Source organism: Hylobates moloch, unplaced genomic scaffold, assembly GCF_009828535.3.
Source record: "Hylobates moloch isolate HMO894 unplaced genomic scaffold, HMol_V3 SCAFFOLD_12, whole genome shotgun sequence".
NCBI lineage: Eukaryota > Metazoa > Chordata > Mammalia > Primates > Hylobatidae > Hylobates > Hylobates moloch.
Window position 1 is genome coordinate 20,106,902 of NW_026652287.1, and position 21,342 is coordinate 20,128,243.

At 46.1% G+C, this 21,342-nt stretch overlaps 1 protein-coding gene across 3 annotated transcripts in view; it reads right to left on the minus strand.

Moving 5' to 3' along the window:
- RPH3A (rabphilin 3A) overlaps positions 1-21,342 on the minus strand; it is a 319,863-nt gene that overhangs the window by 87,114 nt on the left and 211,407 nt on the right. The gene's annotated exons all lie outside the window — the stretch shown is intronic.

The window sequence follows — 21,342 nt, forward strand, 5'->3', positions numbered from 1 at the left end:
CCTTTTATATGTGGTTAAAATGCCCCACATATAGAGGGCATTTGACTTGGCCTGACCCTGTGATCAAGCAGGAAAAACTAGTTTCAGTTACATAACAGAAAGCTGAAGTATCCTGGCCTAAGATGGGCCAGGAAAGCGTCTTCTTGTCTTCTCACCTTGCTACAAACACACTCACATACACACACTCACATCCCCACCCACACCGCACATCCTCCCCTACACACTTGTGCACACTCCCACATAAATATACCCCATACACACACACACACACACACCCCACTCCCACATAACACCCCCTACATCCTAGTTTACTCCATACCCACCATACCCGCTCTCCAACCACTCTCAGCTCCACTATACACACACACACACACAAAATCATACAAACACAACACCCTCATTTCCACCTACAGTACACATTTCAACACACTATCTCCCATCAAGTGCAGTGAGCAAGAGCCCAGGCTTTAGAGTTACACAGACCTGTGTTCAACCCCCAGCTAAGCTGTCTGAGCATGGGCAAATTACTTAACTTTTCAGAGCTTCCGTTCCCTCATCTGTTATGTGGGGGATGTAGCAGCACCCACTTTTGTGGGGTTGTTTGAGGTTGCAGCAAAAAGTAACACAGAGAGCATCTAGTCCTGTACCAGCTCAGGCAAAACCCTCACTAGGCATCACCCAGGTGTTCTTCCAAAATCCTACCTCTCCCAAATCACATTTTAGCACAGTCTGTAGTCACAGGAAGTACACTTTCTGCCTCACACAGTCCAGCTGTGTTCACTTCCCTGGGGTGTGGATTTTAAGAAATCCAAGACCACTTCAGAAACAGTGAAAAGCTTCTCTTAGTTCTCATGAATAATAAATCTTCAAGGCCTGCCCCTATCCATTCCCCCCTCCTTTCCAGGCACCAGGTGGGGGAAAGACACAGAAAATAAAACCTTGGCCAGTATTGGCTGGAGAACGTGAATGGACTACAATCTTCCTCTTCTTCTCTTCTTGCCCCCATGAAAACAACCCTGAAAACATCAAGTACTGTAGATGGAGAACTCTGCAATTTACAAAGCCCTTGGTCTCCCCAATCATCCAGGCAGGCGGGTGTTATGACTCAAACCACTGGAGGCAAAAGAGTGCAGAGGCTGAGAGGTGCTGACAAGTCCCCACTCTGCCTCTTTCTAGTTGTGTGATGTTAAGATGGTTACTTAACCTTTCTATGCCTTTCTTTCCTTCTATGAAAAACAAGGATAACAGCACCTATCTTACAGAGATGTTAAAGGATTAAATGAGTTAGTACTTGTAAAGTGCTTAGAACAATGCCTAGCACATGGTTAAATAAAGAGGATGAAGTTACCCTTGTCGTCATCTCCAGATATCAAGTCTGCCAAATAGAGCTATAATGTAGTTATCATCTACTGTGTGCCAGGGATTGCACTAAGTAATTTGTATACATTGGCTCAAAGAAGGTTTGCAAAGAGATAGAAATCAGAAGGCCAGAGCTGTAGTTCAGCACCATAGGCAGTAGCACATACACATTACTCCTCTCCTCCTCTCCCCAGTTTTAGTGAATGAATAAATATACAAAGGGGTTTTGTGTATATGTGAGGGAGAGAGGGAGAGAGGGGAAGACAGAGAGAGAGATAGATAGAGAGAGAGAGAGAGAGAGAGAGAGAAGGGGACAGAATCAGAAATTGATACACTTTCTATAAGCTGGGATCCACCAACCATGTACCATATATGACTTGACTTACTCTTCTTGAGATTCATGCAGCTATCAAGATGGCATAGAATGATGTAAAACTTTTTTCACACCCTGAAATGCTGGTTTCTCCCTGTAAGCCCTAAAATCCTAGCTCAACTCTTATCTGTTCCATAATGCCTTCTTCAATCCATTCTTTCTTCTCTGAATTTTTAATGTATTTGGGATTCAGAAGCTCATGGCTTAGCCTTTGCTGGTTCAAGAAATCATCCTCCACAAGACTGAAAGTTCCATGGAGGTATGGGGAGTGGACACCAGTTCCTCCTTCTCCTGGTACTAACACCCTGGTTTGGTTTGGTTTTTAAAGGAGCCATCCTTTCCCTCAGACCGTGGTGTTCTGATGGGGCTGGCCTCAATTCTTAGCTCCAGGGGTTCTCACATGACTCTGGCCTCACCAGTCAGCATATTCCCCCTTGTAACTACATATAATTGACTCAGAGTTGGATAAGTTCCCCAATCCAAGACAGTTAGACTCAATGCTCAGACTTTTGTTGCAATCCTAGAAAGGAGATGCTCTTTTTTTTTTTCTACTAAACTGAAGCTGGATGAGACAAACTTGGACTTGGTGGGTTCTACCAGGCGAAGAAGTCTGCCTGAGAGGGAGGCCAACCCAGAAGAAAGCAGAACGATGAGATGATGAGAACTCAGTTCTAGCATATTGTTGAGCCTCTGGATCCAGTCATGCCTTCACCACGTGGGGGACCCTTCAATTACATTAGCAAATAAGTGTCCTTTGGTATCACTTGAACTAGTTTGAGTAAGGTTTGCAATCAGTGTAGTCATGATGAATGCAGATACATACACACACATAGCCAATACTCATTATTTGTGAATTCCATATTTGCAAACTTGCCTACTTGCTAAAATTTGGAACCCCAAAAATCAATATCCATGACCCTTTCATGGTCATTCACAGACATGCACAGAGTGACCAAAATGTTTGAGTCACCTCACGTACATGCTCCTAGCTGAAGGTAAACAAAGCAGATCTCTTTCTTCTTGTTTCAGCTCTTATGCTGTAATCAGGTCTCTTTTTTGGGGGGGAGGGGGTCTATTTAGTGCCACACTTTTTTTGCATTTTTGCACTTTTTGTTGGTAATTTTGCTGTTTGAAAATGGCCCCCAAGCATAGTGCTATCGAGTGTTCCTAGGAGCAGGAAGGCTGTGATGTGCCTTACAGAGAAAACAATGCATATGATACAATTTGTTCAGTGCTTTTGAACTGAATAAAGGCCTCATGCTATTGGCCACAAGTTCAGTGCTAATGGAATCAACAGTATATTAAATGAGGTGTCTTTACACAGAAATACACTTAAAACAAGGTTTTATGTGTATACATAAGTATTGATCAGTTGAAGATATTGGAAGCCTGTTAATGGAATCAGTAATGTATTAAATGAAGTGTCTTTAAACAGAAACACACATAAAACAAGGCAATTTGATCAGTTGAAGATACTGGAACCAAAACTCGTAGGAACCTAACCCTGTATTTCTCCTAGGAGCAATATGGTTCAGTATTTACTAGTTCAGTGTTTGTGGCAACTTTGCAGAACATAACTATCATGAGTAATGGGAATTGACTCCCCCCCTCTCTCTCTTTATACACACACACACACGTACACACAAAAATATGTATTATATACAAAACATAACATAGTATAATGTATTATATACATAATAAATATTATACAATAAACAAATGTATGCAGTACTAGATTAATCAAAAGGCATTTTTACAGTTTCACTTTTCCTCTTACAGTGGGGCAGATGTTAGTAATTTAGGCTGTTATCTATTTTATTTTTCAGAATATGGTGGAGTCAAGGGGCAGATAATGAGATAGTTGATGCAAATAGCCAATTTGGGAGGAAAAGTGTCAGGAACATACAACATACCATCCTTAGGGGTTGTTTTTGGGCCAGCTTCTCCCACAAGAAACTAACGGTACATTTCGACCCGGTTCCTCTGCCATCACTTTTGTGGGGGCAGAAGGAGGTAAAGTGGAAGAAAAGAAACCTGCCAAGAGTGAACACATTGGATTGGGGATTTACCAGGGACAGAAAACTTGCAGGGATCATCTAGCACACAGCCTTTCTGGAGTCTGATCAGATAACGAACCAGGGCCGAGCAGCAAATGGGTTTATAAGTGTATTGTCAATCTCCAGCATCCGCAGAGCATGCTCAGAAGTGGAAGGTCTGCAGCGAGCTAAGGGTGAGTGAGGGGTAGTTGCAAGTGGTTCATCCCCAGCCAGGCTGCCAGTTTAGTTTCTACAATAAAATCGGTCACTGATAGGGGCTGCATTTGAGGGTTTAGGAGGGTTCCCATCTTTCAAAGCTGAGGACAAGTGAGGACTGAATTCATTCAGCCCTGATTTCCAGCTCTTTCTTGAGGAAAGAAAGGAAAACTTCAGGGTCATTTCCTTCTTAAAGAAGCATTGAGATTTTGCGGATTTATTTCTTAGTTTGGAGTCTAAGGACTCAAGAAAGGAAGCTGAAATGTCCCCAGCAGGCCTATTTACTTTTTCACATAGTTCTTGTTCATTGAGGGATCTGGGGATACTGAAGCCATAGAAATGGAATGCTAAGCTCTTATCATACAGAACTGAAGCCAGCAGGAGGAGGCATTGTGGTTAGGGTCGGAATTTACAGGTAAGAGGAGGCGGGGAAAGGTGATGTTCAACTCCGCCCTAAGCCACTTCACTCCATGTTTCTGGAGACACTTTTAGTGCCTCTCCTCAGTAATTACCTTTCCTAGAGAGCCTAGGGACCTGTTTGACATGAAGTGGTTAACCCCAGACGTGTCACAGGGGCTAGTCCTGGCTCTGTCCCTTGCTAACCTGGAACTCAGCAAATTCCTTAACCTCTGTGCCTCCCTTTCCTTGTCTGGAAAATGCTGGTTATAATTGTACCCTCTTACCAGGGCTGGTGGAAGAAGGGGATGAAATGAGGCGTGCAGAGCTCTTGGCATGGTGCTGGCCCATAGCAAATGCTCAAAAACTGGTAACTCCTATTGTGGAGTAATAATATGCTAGTGTGAAGTCCTCATTGCCAACCACAGCCCATAAGGTTTGAATTTGTACCTATTTCCCCTTGTTTTTTTCTGCCCTTAGTGCTTCATGTCAACCTCTCCTCTCCCAGGGACAGTCATCTCCACACAGAGGAGCCTGCAATGTTCTTTTAAAATGCTTGTATAGTGAGGGTTCTTGTGGCCCCAGATCCCCATGATGAGAAGAGGCAGAACAGGCCACCAGAAGGAAATGGTCAAGCGTGGTCAAAAGATACTGGCATATCCCAGGAAACCCTCATGAACTCCCCACTGGCATACCAAACAGCCCTCAGATGTTTCACAAGACAACAGCATTTGTCTTAAGCCTCATGATTTTGTTGCAAGTCCCATCCTTAGTTTGGGAGGTTTAGGGTCCATTATACAGATGCCAACATTGAGGATCTGTGAGCTAAGATAACTCACCAAAGTCAGGCAGGTTGTGAACAGTCACATCCTAGTTCTGCGCGAGGATCACCTTGGAGGCAGGGTTAAAACGTCAATGCAAGGACCCCATCCAAACCAACTAAAGAAGAAACTCTAGGGCTGAGTCCTGGCATGGCTATATTGCTAAAGTTCCCCAGGTGTTTATAATGCACAGCCAGGGCCGAGAGCCACCTGCCTGCAATCCCGCCCTTCCTTCAAGCCAGCACACTTCAAATTTGGAAGCACATTAGAATCACCTGGAGGGATCCTTAAGGCGCAAATTCATACCCGCTCCTCAGACCCAGAGCTTCTGATCCAGGAGGTCTGGAACAGAGCCCAAGAATTTGCATTTCTAGTAAGTTCCAGGCAATACTGGTACTGCTGGTCTGTGGATCGCATTCTGAGAACCGCCACTTTATGCAATGCTATAAAATCAAACCCAGGAGACTATATGTTCTGGTTCATGGTTTCCCTTCTAGCAACACTGTCTTGTCCTGAATCATAGCTAGTAACTCAGGCGTGCTGCTCAACCTCTACCAGAAACTGGGGAAAGCCAGGGGAGGCTGAGGGCTTGTTGCCTTTCCCTTTTCTTGTTTCTTTCCTTTTAAAAAATAATCCACCACTTAAGAGACTGCCCCGGAGCACTTACTGCTTGCTCTTCCACCAGCGGCCCAAACCCTTGCCTGCAATGCAGGTCTTCTTAAATATTGAATAAGCCTGCCGCTCCACCAGCTGCCGCGGCTGGGGCTGAGGTAATGTTGATATTGACAAAGGCTTAATGTGATTAATCAGGTTAGAAAGATCAGGCTGTGGAGCTGGTTTCATAAAAGACCTTCACGTTCTTCTCCATCACCAAAATCTCCAGAGCCTCCACACCTTCCCTGCCTATCCTGCATCCCTTCTAAGGCTTGAGGATTTTTCCTCTCTTTGCTGGTGTTGCTGTTTAATGACCCATTAGGTTAGTTAGAGTCATCTGGAGAAAGGGTAAGGTTTTGAATAAGAGCAAAGATCATTAGGCTGACCGTTAGTGTTTATTTATCCAGCAGATACTTACTGAGCACCTACTCCATGCTAGACAGTAGGGGATAGTGTACTGGAGACATAGTGGTAAATAGAACAGTCAAATTATCCTGTTCTGGTGGTGCTGACATTCTAGCGGGGGGAAATAGATGATGGACAAAATACATAATTAAAGTAGATAGCAGGTACACGGTGCCAAGTGCCAGGGAGGAAAATGGAGAAGGAGGAGGCAGAGTTCTGGGGACGGAGGTGCAATTTTAAATAAGATGACATTTGAAGAAAGATCTGAAAGAGGTGGGTAGTGGACAGAAGGTGGAAAGGACTAACAGGACCTTTTCCAGAACATCAAGCTCAGAGATTTCATCATCCTCATCAAAATAACAGTGACTAATGTTTGCTGAGCACCTACGAAGTGCCAAGCTTTGGTCCAAGCAAACACAATATATTGACTTGGTAAATTCCCAAAATAACCCAATAAGGTATTTGTTATTGTTATCTTCATTTCCCACATGAAGAAACTGAGATGCAGAGAGATTTGGTAATGCGTTCAAGACCACAGAGCAGCAGAGCTGGAACCTGAACACAGATAGATGAGCAATTATTTCTACCCCCTTCCTCTACTCTGAGCCCCTTGCTTCTCAGGAAGGGGCCCCACATCTGTGGTAGATTGCAGAACAAAATCTCCCTCTGGGTAGAGAGGGGTCCTATTGTCCTCTTCATTTCCAGGGAGTTGGTGCTATGAAGAGGAGTAGAGGGTGGAGGGCTCAGCCTGTAAATGCAGCCCTTTCTGGGCCAGTTTGAAGTTTTCATCAAGCCTCCCCAAGTTCTTCGCCTTCATGTGAACCCTGCATTGCAGGCAGGATGGCCTTTTCAAAATATGGATCACATCAGGTCACCCTTCTGCTTGTGAGACCCCATTGCTCTCAGAATCAAGACAAATTGCTTGATGTGTCTTGATTGCATGGCCCTGCAGGCACCACCCGCCTCATCTCACCCTCACATCTCACACTCTAACCATGCTGGCCTTCTTTCAGATCCTGCACTGCTACCTCAAGGCCTTTGTACATGTTGCTCCCACTGCCAAGAAAACTGTTTTTTTCTCCTCTCTTTACTCAGTTAACTCCTATTCATCCTTCAGATCTCAGGTCAAACATCACTTCCTCTGGGAAGCCCTCCAAGACTAGGTCAAATTTCTTTGTGAATTGTGCCCCTCTCTTTAGAATCTTTGCCTTCATTTATCATTAGACAGCCATTTGAATAATTTTCTACCTGCTCACGGGAAGGTGCTACATCTCAATTGTTTTCTACTACGTCCCAGCACTGAGCACAGTGCCTATCACATACCATAAACGACCAACTAGAAGATGAGGATTCCTCCCAACCAAATATTCCTCAGAAAACAAAAAACACCAGTTCCTTTTTTTAATTTTTTTTAATTTTTGAGATGGAGTCTCTCTCTGTCACCCAGGCTGGAGTGCAGTGGCGTGATCTCGACTCACAACAACCTCCACCTCCCGGGTTTAAGCAATGCCTCAGCCTCCTGAGTAGCTGGGATTACAGGCACCTGCCACTACGCCTGGCTAATTTTTGCATTTTTGGTAGAGACAGAGTTTCACCATGTTGGCCAAGCTGGTCTCAAATTCCTGGCCTCAAGTGATCTGCCCACCTCAGCCTCCCAAAGTGCTGGGATTACAGGCGTGAGCCACTGTACCGGGCTGAAAATCACTTTCTGTCCAGGTTCTTAAAACGTTTTTCACACTGTTAAGCATTCTCTTTTCTCCCAATGTGCTTTCTTTTTAAAAACAAAATAGTTTAAGCAAATTCCTTCTCAATTTTTTCAACCATCATGCAACTCCAAGTGGTATCTCTTCCTTTCCTATTTGTCAACAAAAGGTATTTGCAGTAAGTGACTTTTACTAAAGTTATAAAACCTTCCTTACTTTCCTGGTTTAATTATTTCCTCAATATGCATCGGTGGTGAAAGAGCAGTTGTGTGGGTGAATTGCTTATTTTATATAACCATGTGGTTTTAAGTATGTGAGTATAATACAATTAATGAATCAAATACTAATAGACATTTGACAAGTCCATTTACATCCCTAATGGGTTATTTATTCAAGTTGGGCAAAACATTTTTTGGAGGGAGAGACAGACTCATCATTTTATTGGGAAAATATGAACATTGTAGGTTATATTTGGGGCTGTGATTTACATGCTAGTAGATGGTCAATAAATATTTATCAGATGAATAGATGAATAATTGTATGTTGGTTGAGGGAGGTCCCACCTAGCAATTCAGAGACTGGACATTCACTTCTGAATTATCCTCTTTTTAAAAAGATGAACACATACTTTTAACCTCACACAACTGCCCCTAATGTGCATTTGGCTCTCAACGAGCAAACTCTGTCTTAGGAATATTATTTCTTCAGTTGGGCTCCAGAAGGCAAAACAATCAAGAGTGATGGGACTCAGGCTTAAGTCAAATCAGGAAGGATGACCTAGCTAACTGGCTCTTTCCGACAATGCACAGGGCACCTCTGCGGGTGCAGAGTCCCCTCACTGGAGAAACTCAAGCCCATTTCCCAGGTAGTGAAAAAGAGGATTCATCCTCCTCCCCGAATGACCCATGAATCATTCCCAAATCACTCAGGAAACTTTTTACACTGCAGATTCCTGGTGTGACCCTAAACTTTCTGAATCAGAATTTCTGGGGATAGGCCTTGAGCATCTGCACTAAAAAAAAAAAATCCCAGAAGATTCGTACACACACTAAAATGTTATAACCACTAAGGTTCATGATTGGACAAAATTAGCACGCAGACATTTGAATTTCTCAGATGAGTAAAATTTTCTTCCAAATTTAGGGCTGTCCACTTGCACTGTTGTTGTTTTTATTTACAAAAAAGGGGCACCAATCTTTTGTTTAAAAAAATGCTACCATACATTGCCAATGTTTTATTTTTAAAAAATACATTTTAACGTTAAATAAGCAGAAAAGAGATACTGTCAGGATAGAGATTTGTTTGGTTTTTTTTCTAGGAAAGCTCGGTCGGCAACATTTTGCCCACATATAAATGCCTCGTTCTTCTCCTTTCACCAGGGTCAGTGGAAACTTTGTCACAGGCCAGATCTGAGTTTGGAAACCACCAGTGTAAGTAAAGAAACTTCAGGAGCCTTCCTGAATTAGGAAAATCCAAAGATGAAAGAAAGAGTTTGTATTGGCTGCTATGAAATAATGATGACAATGATAGCGTCCTAAGAGGTTCATTCCTAAGAGGTAGGAACCCATTTGATCTTTACAAGAACCCTAGGAGATATCTGCTGTTATTAGCAGCATCCCCACTCTGCAGCTGGAAGAAACTAAAGTACAGGGGGCTGTGGTAATCAATCAAGCCTGCACAGCTAGGAAGGGGTGAAGTGGAGACATGAGCCCAGGGAGCCTGGCTTTCTGTTCTGAGGTCCTAACTGTTGTGCTCTATCACCAGCCAGCCAGCTGTCACGAGGGCCACACGTGCCTGGTGCACACATACATCCCAGGCTTCAACCAACCAATGGATGGGGCTAAAGAACAGAGAGCCCAACAGTTTGCTGATAGCACATACAGGGGTGTGGTTTCAACTTTCCACCCTCTGGAAGCAAGCACTGTTGGGTGGTCTGGTGGTCTGGTGGTCTGTGGCTTGGAGCAGGTGCAGTGACCACTTGCATCCACCTAGAAGTGCTCACAGCCCCACCTGATGGAATCTACCGGGAAGGATCCTGAGACCACCAAATTCACCGTCTGCTTTTTTCCAGCCTGTCTGACTGTGGTTGGCATGGTGGACCTGCTATGCTTTGGAGCTTTGTGGTTTGGCCACTGTCATCCCTGATGACTGAACCTGGTTTTCGTTCCTAACTAATCTTGCGATCTTGGGAAATTGGTTTGCCTCTATGGGGCACAGTTCCTTCGTCTGTAATGGAGGAAGTAATTCCAACTCTCCTCTTCAAAAAGTTATTGTGAAACAAAACTGAATATAAAGTAATTTTTTTAAAAAAATTCAAATCCTATACAATAACAAACAACTTGCCATGTATCCAGCAGTGTCCGGGTGCTTCATGTTGTATTAACTCATGGAATTCTCACAGCCACTCTATGAGGAAGGTACTATTATTATTCCCATCTTACAGGTGAGTAAACTGAGGCCAGAGAGGCCAAGTAACTTGCCCAGGGTCACAGGCTGGCAAGTATTGCAGCTGGAATTCCAATCCAGGTGCTCTGGGGACAGCAGCTGTGCTTCTAAGGGCTGCGCATACTGCCTCCTCCTGGCCAGTGTGTCCAACCCTTTATTGGAATGATGTCCATGCATTGCATCCAAGCTGGAAGGAGCTGAAGACTAAAGAATCGATTTCTGTAGAGCCTTATTGTTTATTTTTTGTTATTAATTATATTAATTATTTATTTTTTTAAAAGCACTTTTAAGTTGCTTTATCTTCACAATTGCAAATAGTAAGTAGGCAGTGTAAACTGGGGGAACTGAGGCCTCCTTGTCTCCTGTAGCCTGTGTCCTCATCTGCAAAATGGTAATAATAATAATAATATCTCCTTCCCAAGGCTTCATGAGGATTGAAGGAGGTCAGTCATGTAACCCAAAGGACAGGGCAGCCCACACAGAGTGCTCTGTGACTTCATGAAGAAGCACATGGACATCCATGGGCCTTAATTCATCCTCTCCCTGATAATTCATCCTCTCCCTCTCTCTATCTGGGAGAGAGGGAGAGGATGAATTATCAAGCACATCTGGAACTTGTACCCAAATGGATAGACTCTTAACTCAGTGCCCTTTCTAGCAATAGGGCGATGTAACACTGGAAGCAGGTGAGGAGCCCCCCAGGGCATCAGAGACCACCCTGCTGTGGAGACCTGGGGCTGCTCTCCAGTTGGTGTTAACCAGAAATGACCACGCCATAGTAACCAATTGGGACAAAGGCTCCCGTCCAGACCCGCTGCCATGACAACCAGAGGAAGAATTTTTCAGATCTGGAGTCTTCTCAATCCCAGGCTTTGGACAGCTTCTGGGGGCCTCTCTGGCCACTCAAGGACTCCCACTTCCAGCCGCTGAAGCATTTTACCCTCTGAGCATGTTCAGGACAAAATGAGCCTTTCTCCTTTCACCAATCTATTCTCAGAGGTAACGTCAGTGTTACATGAGGAAACCCAGGCCCTGGGGAGAGGACAGAGGCCCTGGGGAGTGGACAGAGGCCCTGGGGAATGGACAGAGGCCCTGAGGAGTGGACAGAGGCCCTGGGGAATGGACAGAGGCCCTGAGGAGTGGACAGAGGCCCTGGGGAATGGACAGAGGTGGTGAGGAGCCAGCGTGGCTACTCCAGATGGGAGCAGGGTCTCTCCACACAGAGTGGGAAGTAGCTATTTAAGGGGGAGGCAACGTCTCAGCCTGAGCCAGGGGACCACTCCTGAACACACACATGTGCACTCACACATTCCCACACACACCATTCACACACACATGCTCGCACCATACCCCCTACGTTCACAGCACCACATACACACACTCGCACACATACACACACAGCACAGCAGGCAGACCCAGCAGAACTTGGAGGGGATAAAAATATCTATTTACCTAACCACCCAAGGGACTGTTTAAAAAAACTTTAATCACACAAAGCACACTAGGCATCATCTTATTTCACTCTCAAGCAGGTTTATAAAATGAATACTAGCATTATCCCCATCTTACAGAAGAAACCGAGGCTCAGAGAGACTAAGTTACTTTGGCAAAGGTCACACAGCCAGTGGGTAGCAGAGGCAGGATTCGAACCCATGTCCACTCAGCTCCAGAACCAGCTGCTCTCTTCTGCCTCCCTCTATGCATGCGTGGTGTCTGATGTCATGAGGACACTCAGCATTTGTTAGGCAAAGAATCAAAAGTGGGAGAGTAAAGCATCTACCTGTGTTGCCCAAACAATCATTAAATCTCTAATAAAATGAGTCTTCCTGTCCTGAAAGAATCCTAGCTGGCCAGCGCAGAGAAAAAAATTTTCAGAAATACTCTGGGTTGCTGGAGGGAAACTCATATAAGAAAAATGGAGGAAAAAATAGGGGACTGATGCCTTGGAGAAAAGCAACAATTAGAAGCAAAAGATTAGATGCCACCTTGCAATGTGGATGGATCTTAAAAACATACTGCTGAGGGGAAAAGAAGTGAGAACCTATGAGATCTATAAAAATACGTGTTTTGAAGGGACATATACAAGCAATAGAAATACGCATAAACAGAGTAGAATAGGGTTGTCTATGAATGGAGGGGAATGGGGTATGAGGAAAAAAGAGAATAAATAATGAAAAATGGAGGAAGAGGCAGGCAAGGATCAATGATGGCTGTGTACCAGGAAGGGAAAAATAACTCAACTCTCATCATCTTGCACCCTAACAAAGATTCCTCTAATCTACAAAGCACAAGAGTCCTCCGTGAATAACAGAGAGGCTACAAATGAGGCCAGTTCCCCTCTCATTATAATCAAAAGCACAGTCCCCCTCCGAGTCACCCACACAAGGGTGCACCATTTATTTCTCCCTCGGGAGCTTTCCTCGAAGCACTTATCCATCGTTCAGATGAGAAGACATGCCTGGACCCCTCTGCAGAAGTTGGCCAAGGCTGGCTACATAGGCCTGCCCAGTCAGATAAACCCTTCCAAGGAAAAGAAAAAGGAAGAAAGAACATCTACAGAAACAGTGGCAGGTTCTATCTGAAAGGCAAGCCTGCTGCGTGCTCTGTGTGAAGAGTCTCCTTCTCCACCAAGGACCCAGCTCCTGCTCCAAATGCTGGCTTCTCCTGCTTTCGTCCTTAGGTGCAAGCCCAGTCTGGCTGGTTCTTTTTTGAATGGGCCTAGCTAGCTCCAGGAACAACAGGTTCAGATCAGATCAGAGAGGAAGCTGCAGACACCAGAAGCTCATGTCTTCCGTCACATCCAGCAGCCTTTCCCTCAGCCCCTGGAGAAAGGCTTGGCCAGACACCCCAGCTTGCCACTTCACAAGGTGTCATCCCCTTCGCCAGGTTACAATATCCTGCTTCATGCTGATAGATTAATCCAGCCACTATTCATGGGAGAGAAAAAAAAAAAAAAAACACAAAAACCCAAGCTGCTGCCTTTTCTTCTGGGGAGAGGGGAACCGTGCATTTTAGCCAGCATGGAATGTGCATTTGCGGAGCTCCCTGAAAGGTCTTGACTCTGCGCATACTGCTGGGTTCTTGTCTCATAACCCACTGGCCCTTGGTTACAGCCAAGGCCCCTCTCCATGTCCCTAGGATCACAAGTGCTGCACCATTGCCAGGAATAGTTCCCGTCCCACTGGAGTGGACCCTGATTCCTCCGGCCTTCTCCCCTTATGTCTGATCCATCAGTAAAGCCTGTCTGCACTCCTGCAGAATTCACCCCAAATGTCGCCACTTTCTTCTCTGCCATCACCTGGTCCCTGCCCCATCACAGCTCCCCTCACTGGTCCCCTGGCTTCCACCCCACCTCCTGCACTCCCCTCTCCACTCAGAGACCAAAGCAATCATTACGAACATTATAAATTAGGTCACATGACTCTGACATAAAACCCTCCCTGCAAAATAAAATCAAACCCAGACTCCTTGGCTACCCTGGGAGGTCCTGCCTAACCAGGGCCCTGTCTCCTTTTGTCCTCATCACGTGACCCTCACCCCACTCACACCAGCCGTCTGTCTGTCCTTTGTGGCCACCACAGTTGTCTCTGCTTTTGCACTTACTGCCCCCACTTCCCACGTGTGGCTCATCCCTCCCTTCACCAACTATGCATGGCTATTTCCTCCTAGAAACTCAGCCTCCACTGGCTGCCCTTTTTATAAGTTAGTCTCGCCCCTCCCTCCCCCAACCCATCACTTGTCATTGTCCATGGAGTCTTCCTATCTCCTTCCTTCATGGCACTTCACGCGGTCTGGAGTTTTCTTGTTTATGCGTTGACTTGTTTATTGGTTTTGCCACCCACTGGGCTGTTGGCTTCAGGGGGCAGGGAACTCTAGCTCCCTCACTGCTGAGTCTGCAGTGCCTAGAACAGTGTACAAGACTTGTCTTGAAAGGAGGGAATGGGGGAATGAGTCTAAAGCAGGGGTTCTCACAGTGTGGTCCCTGGGCCAGCAGCATCAACACTGCCTGGGAACTCGTTTGGTGTGCAAATTCTTGGGCTCCATCCTAGTCCCACTGAATCAGAAAACTCTGTGTTTTAACAACGCCTGCAAGTGGTTCTGATGCAGGCTCCAGTTTGAGAAGCTCAGGCACTGAACCACCTGCAATCTCTACCCAATATCCCCCGGGTGACGAATGAGCGAATAACTAGCTGGGTGGTCAGTCTTGTCAGGGACAGGGGTTAGGGAAGGTGAAGGGAGTAAGTCTCCTGCCCCTGACTGACCTCTGAGCTCTGAGGGACAGGCCTTTGTGTGTCTAGATAGTCCATGCTGGAGCCATGCAGAGAATGCCAAGCCTGGGAGGGCTTCAGAACCACTGTGTGTCACCAGAGCAGAAAGGCAGGCAACTAACCCGGAAAGCTGAATCTTTGGCCTTTTGAAAATTCCACAAAATTCCAAGCATTTGGCTTGGAGGTAAGATGACCAACTCATCACAGTTTGCCCAGGCCTCTCTCCATTCTTTTTTGTTGTTGTTTTGTTTTGTTTTAGACACAGGGTCTCACCCTCTCACCCAGGCTGTAGTACAGTGGCACAACCACAGCTCACTGCAGCTTCAGCCTCCTGGGCTCAAATGATCCTCCTGCCTCAGCCTCCCAAGTAGCTGGGACTACAGGTGTGTGCCACCATGCCCAGCTAATTGTTGAACTTTTTTATAGAGACAGGAGTCTCACATGTTGCCCAGGCTGGTCTCAAACTCCTGGCTCCAAGCGATCTTCCTGCCCTGGCTTCCCAAAGTGCAGGGATTACAAGTGCGAACCATCATGCCTGGTCTGCCTCTCAGTTTTAACACAAAGTCCTATATCCCAAGACCCTCTTCAGCTCCAAGCACAGCTGAATGGTTGGTGACCCTACTTGGAGCCCTCATCACCTGGAGTCTCATGAATTCACAAATGCATTCCCTTTACAAGTAATTTCTGTGTGTCTTAAAGATGAGAAGAGGAAGGCAGAGGAGTTAGGAGAGGAGGAAGACAGAGAGAGAGAGAGAAAAGGAAAGGAAGAGAGGCCAGGGGCAGAGGAGAGAGAAGGGGAGAGAGGGAAACATGGGGAGAAAAGAGACTGCAAGGAGAAAGCAGGGAATTATTTAAGGGGTGGGAAAAGTAAGGAGACAGGGGCAGGGAAAAGGAGAGAGGGGGGAAGAGATAAAGACAGAGACTTAGGAACTTAGCACCACAGTGACAGAGGAAAAACACAGGAAGGCAGAGAGGGAAAAGGGAAAGGGGGCAGGGAGGAAGACGTGCAATGGAGCGCACCACACAGCTGCTGTTTGGCAGCACCTTGCATGAAAAGCCTCCCAACGAACTTCGAGAAACCATCTCTCTTCTCCGCAGCCCCAGAACGCTGCCCCATCAATGGCTGGCACCAAAACCTGCTTACATAATATGTTCTCTGCTGAAAGCTGCTTCCATTCACAAGTCACCACTCGTCATTGTGTAGGTGCATTAAAGAGGAAGAAAAGGAAACGAAAGAGAGGAAAAAGAAAGAAAAAGGCAGCTGAATGAACTCACTCAGATTATATTGAGAGATGAGAAGATATTGTCCCCACTCGCTCTCTAAAAAAATCCTTCACGAACCAAACATCATTATGATGCTGTCAGATGAGTTTCCTCTTGTTGATTAATTGCAGGGGGTGGTAAAAACCCAGCTTCCTGAGGCGTGTTATCTTGCTCACTGGGTGGGTTACTAAACCAGCGTCTGACAGGGCTCCATTACAATGAGATTTAAGCGTGTGTTATATCATTAAAACCAATGACAGCAAGACAATTACTTCGAGGAAGCCACAGTAACATTGCATACAGCAGCCTGGGCCCTCAGCACTGCTGCCTCCCCTCTTTTCCTGGCCCAAATGGGGAGCAGAGTTGGGCTAAGAAGAATCACTTTTGGCTGGGTGCAGTGGCTCACGGCTGGAATCCCAGCACTTCGGGAGGCCAAGGCAGGAGGATAGCTTGAACCCAGGAGTTTGAGACCAGCCTGAGCAACATAGAGAGACCTCCATCTCACAAAAAATTAAACAATTAGCCCAGCATGGTCATGCCTGTAGTTCCAGCTACTTGGGAGGCTGAGACAAGAGGATCGCTTGAGCCCAGGAGTTCAAGGCTGCAGTGAGCTATGATCATCATGCCACTGCACTCCAGCCTGGGTGACAGAGCAAGATCCTATCAAAAAAAAAATTTTTTTTTGTTCCCTCTCAAAGCCACTGCCTGCAAATCCCAAAGACCTGGCCTGGCTGGACAGCTGATTATTAAGGCCTTGCCACAAATCTACCTGAGAAACTGAGTCCTGGGGTCCTGCCTAGCAAAAAATGACTTCTCGGAATTGTCTGAGGTTAGCAGGGAATGGGAGTGACATGCTAAATCCAGGTCATGCTCCTGTGGGATTCAGTAGCAGAAAGGAAATCAGATGACTCCGGGCATCAAGAGCTTTTACCCCCCAACAGAATGTAAATCCAGCAACATCTGCCTTTCTCTGTTCTTTGCCCCTCTTTTGCCTGCAAGCCTAGTAATGCAGCCCCCTCCCCCTGCTCCAAGAAACCAAGCCTGCTTCACTTTTAGGAAAGGCTCTTATAGCTTCTCATTAAAGTGTAAATGACTAATAAGGCTGGATGCATTAACTCACTCCAAAGCATCTGCTCTTTAACCAAGAGCAGAGCCTTAAGAAAAAGAATGAAACTTGAATGATGGAAATTTCAGATATCAGTGAACTGAATATCTTTGGGTGACTCAGGGAGCCCTCTTTGTGCCACACCCCCCCACCAAACATCACATTATGTAGGTAGCCACTGACTTTATCTAAGTCCCAAAAGGGATCGTGTCTTTTTTTCTTGAGACAGAGTCTTGCCCGAGGCTGGAGTGCAGTGGTGTGACCTCGACGCACTGTAACCTCTATCTCCCATGTCCAAGTGATTCTCCTGCCTTAGCCACCCAAATAGCTGGGGTTACAGGCACACACCACCACACCAAGCTAATTTTTGATTTTTAGTAGAGACTGGGATTTACCATGTTGACCAGGCTGGTCTTGAACTCCTGACCTCAAGTAATCCACCCACCTTGACCTCCCAAAGGGCTGGGATTACAGGCCTGAACCACCCCACTGGGCCAGGATTGTGTCTTTATTGCCATTTTATTCCCAATGCCCATCATAGTGCCAGGCATACTGTAGGTATTCAATAAATGTGCAATGCATGATAAATAGCAATGGCAGGAAGAGAGAGAGGCCTGTCCTTTGCCTGTAGCAAATGTGAGGCAGGAGCCAAGTCCTTTTAAACCAATGACTCATCATAATCAACACTAACTGAGCACCTACAGTGTGGAGGCCTCTGTCTGGACCACAGGCCCCAAACTGACATGTTCACTAGTAAATCAGTGGAGCTTCATTCATTCATTCATTCACTCAGTAAGTCATTGCTGAGCACCTGCTGTGTGCTGACACGGACACCAGAAATGAAGACAGCACAGCCTTGGCCCTTAAGGATCTCACCCTGTAGCACCTGAGGACTCCTACAAAGAAGTGCCATAGGCACTTCCCAGGGAAGGGAAGGAAGGCTCAGGTTTCCTAGAGAAAATACACGGCTCAGAGCTTATAGCCTGGGATGATTCAGCAAAAACCTCCCAGGGACTTGAAGGAACAAAAAGACTGAGTGGTCACCAGGGCTTCTCCTCCTAGAATTCTTCTCTGGGGCCTACCCCCCAGGCTCCTGACTCCCCTGCTAGTTGCTTCGAGCCTCACAAGCCAAACAGAGAGGGAGTCATTTTGCCCATTTCACAGATGAAGAAACTGAGTTCTGGGGACCTGCAGCAACTGGGGAACTGCAGTGGGGAACAAGAGAGGCTGGCAGCTCCTGTCTCCAAGCTTTGTCCTCCCTCTTGTGAGTCACACAGCTACACAACTAGCCCAAAGAACTCACCTTCCTCTACCTCACCCTACTCTTATGTTGGTCAGGGGTGATTTCACTGTTACCATCACCAACATCGCCCCCATTGCGAATATTTGTTGGACATTTACTCCTTGCCATACTCAGTATAAAGTGATCATTAACTCTTAAAATTCTCACAACTGCATTCTTATTCCCATTTTGTAGATGGGAAAATTGAGGTCCAGAGAGGTGAAGTGACACAACCAGAAAGTGCTAGGATCAAAATCTAACCCTAAGAAATTTATTTCCAGAGCCTATCCTCTTAATCCCTGTATCATGCTACCCTAATACACCTAATTGAAGAAACTGAGGCTCAGAGAGGTTAAGGTCCTTGCCTGAAGTCACACAGCAAGGAAATGCCAGAGTCAAAATTAGAACTAAGATCTGACTGCCCCCAGAGCCCACACTGCAGCCCCTGGCCGGTTAAGGAGGTAGACAGGTGTGAGGCACAGAAAGGAGGGGGCTATTTCTGCAGTGCCTCCTTCACTCTTTCAGCACATCAAGGCTCTCCATCCTGGGTGGCAGCTGAATTATTTAAAATCATCAGCTTCAGCCCACCATGACTGGGTCCCAGAATTATTTTTATCCCAGATTATGGCCACAGCTCTTAACAGAAATAAACCACACTGTTTTCTTCTCATTGGCTTCACATCAATTCCTGACTTATCTGCAATTACAATCAGCTCCCCACTGAATGGGGGTGAAGGGCAGAAGACAGGTCCATGTGTCATGGTGGTTTTTATTGGAAAGCCATAATCTCTGTAGGACCCATTCACAGAGAGGGAAAGAGTTAAAGCATAGTATCACAGCCTACAAAGAAAGCCCAAGAGCAGCCACCCCAACCGAATGCACATCTTCAGACAAAGCAGCCAGTCTGTGTACGGAGCAATAAGAAGGAGAAAGGCAGAGTAGGCTGGGGGGACTGACTTTCCAGGCTACCCCTGTGGAATCACAGAATCTCTGTCTGCTGCCTCTCTCCTGCCAACAAGAAAGGAAATGTCCACATTTGTCTCCATGGCTAAGCTTCCTGATTACCAGCATGGGCTGGAAAGACACTGCTGAACGCCCTTCCTCTGTACCTCAGGCTGGATCAGGGGAGTAGGGGCTGCTGGAGCCAGGAGTGAGGGGATGATGCCTTGGTCTTCATAATGGTGGGTTTATATGTTGCTGCCATAACTTACTGTGTGGTCTTGGGCAAATTGTTTTTCCTCTCTGGCCCCCCCTGGAAAGGGTTAGACTAAATCAGGGGTCCTGAACTTGGGGGGGTGCTCACATAGGCATTATTGAGGATCCACTAACCCCCCTGATGTTGTGTGTTTGTGTGTATATGCATCTTTTCAGAGCAGAGCCTCTCCAAGGAGTCCTTGCTGCTACTCCTGAGAAGAGTCTCTATGGAGCCTTGAAGTGCTGCAAAATCTACATCTCTGTGCATTTGAGGCCATAAATAAAGCAGACCCCTTTCTAGCTGAGCTCAGGATTCTAGAAACCTAGCAAAAGTTCTCACAAGAGACTCCCCTATCCCCACTCACCCCCCAAAGGGCCTCTCCCTGACACAGGATAAATTCTCAAGCACAGTGCTAACCCTTCCTAGAAATATGGGCATGTGCAGTCACTCACACTCACACACATACCTATCTCATAGTCAGAGAACCCCAGAACTGGAAGGGGACTTAGGGCCACCCAGACAGACTGCCCCATTGCATAGATGGGGAAACCGAGGCCCAGAAAGGGGAGACAGCTGGGACTGGAATCCAGGTCTCCTGACCCAAGTCCAAGGCTCTTTCCAGAAGCTTCTGTTTCCCTCTCCCTGGTGCACCACAATGCACCACTTCAAATGTGACAGGGGAGGAGGGAGGGCGGCCTCTTGGATCTTGGCCATCCCTAAGGAAGTGAGGCAGTGGAGAGATATTTGGGAAGTGTCCACATCTGGACACCCAAGTCTTAGCTATCCCAGCTGGGCTGGCATGTACCGCATGGCTAAACCAGTTGTTAAAAATATTAAAATAAAAATATTAAAATTAAATGGGGATGCTGCCCTGAGGCCTCCGTGGCTCTCTTGATAGCCCCCTAAGATCCCCCCAAACCTCTCCATAATCCAGCAATTAAAAGATTAACACTCAGTACAGCAGGGGCCCCCTAAGATGCCCTATTCCAGGACCCCAGCCATTCTGGTCAATTAGTACCAAATTTCAATACTTTAAATATCACCCATAGCCAGATCTGTGGTTCTTTATTTGAACAAAATTTCCACACATTCATTATTCACACTCAAGGCTTCCCAGTGAGGAATCTAAGGCAACTTCCTCCTCAAGGTCACCCAGCAAGGGAAATTAGGAAGAGAAGTTAGGGATTTTGAGAACCAAATCTTTGGCACTAACCACCGGACAACCCTCCTCTTCTGCCTCATATGTCCTGCCTGAGCAGGCACATGCTCTGGGATTTCAGCATCTCTTCTTGGCTATGGGGCTAGAGAAAAAAGGAATGAGTGAACCCTGCTTATATTTCAGGCTTGCCAATCTCTGACTGTTGCTTTATCCCTCCCACCTCCAAGAGCAAGAATCCAAAAAGGAAATCCTTAGGGGTGCAGAACACTGAGGTGGCCCCTGAGATAATAGCAAAGATGCTAAAAATAAGGGCATTCATTTCCAGAAAAGTAGATGTAATCAAAGCAGAAAGCAAAGTGAAATCCCCTTTTGATGGGTCGCAGATTAGCATCAAAAGCATTTCAAAATTAAATGTGAGCTTTTGGATTCAGTTTCAAGGTACCTCCACTTCTCACTCACTAACAGGTTGGTGCAGCCTTTCCCTATCAGGATCTTGGAAAAAGAAACTAGTGCAGGGGAACAGTCTTCCCTGGAACAAAACTGAAGCTGAAGCCTGGAATCTTTCCCCAGATTTTGAACAAGCTTTGTTCCCCTCCTTCCTTCTGAGATGAACTCAAGGATAGAATCTCCCAAGCTAGTGCCAGGATGTTCCCCCATACAAT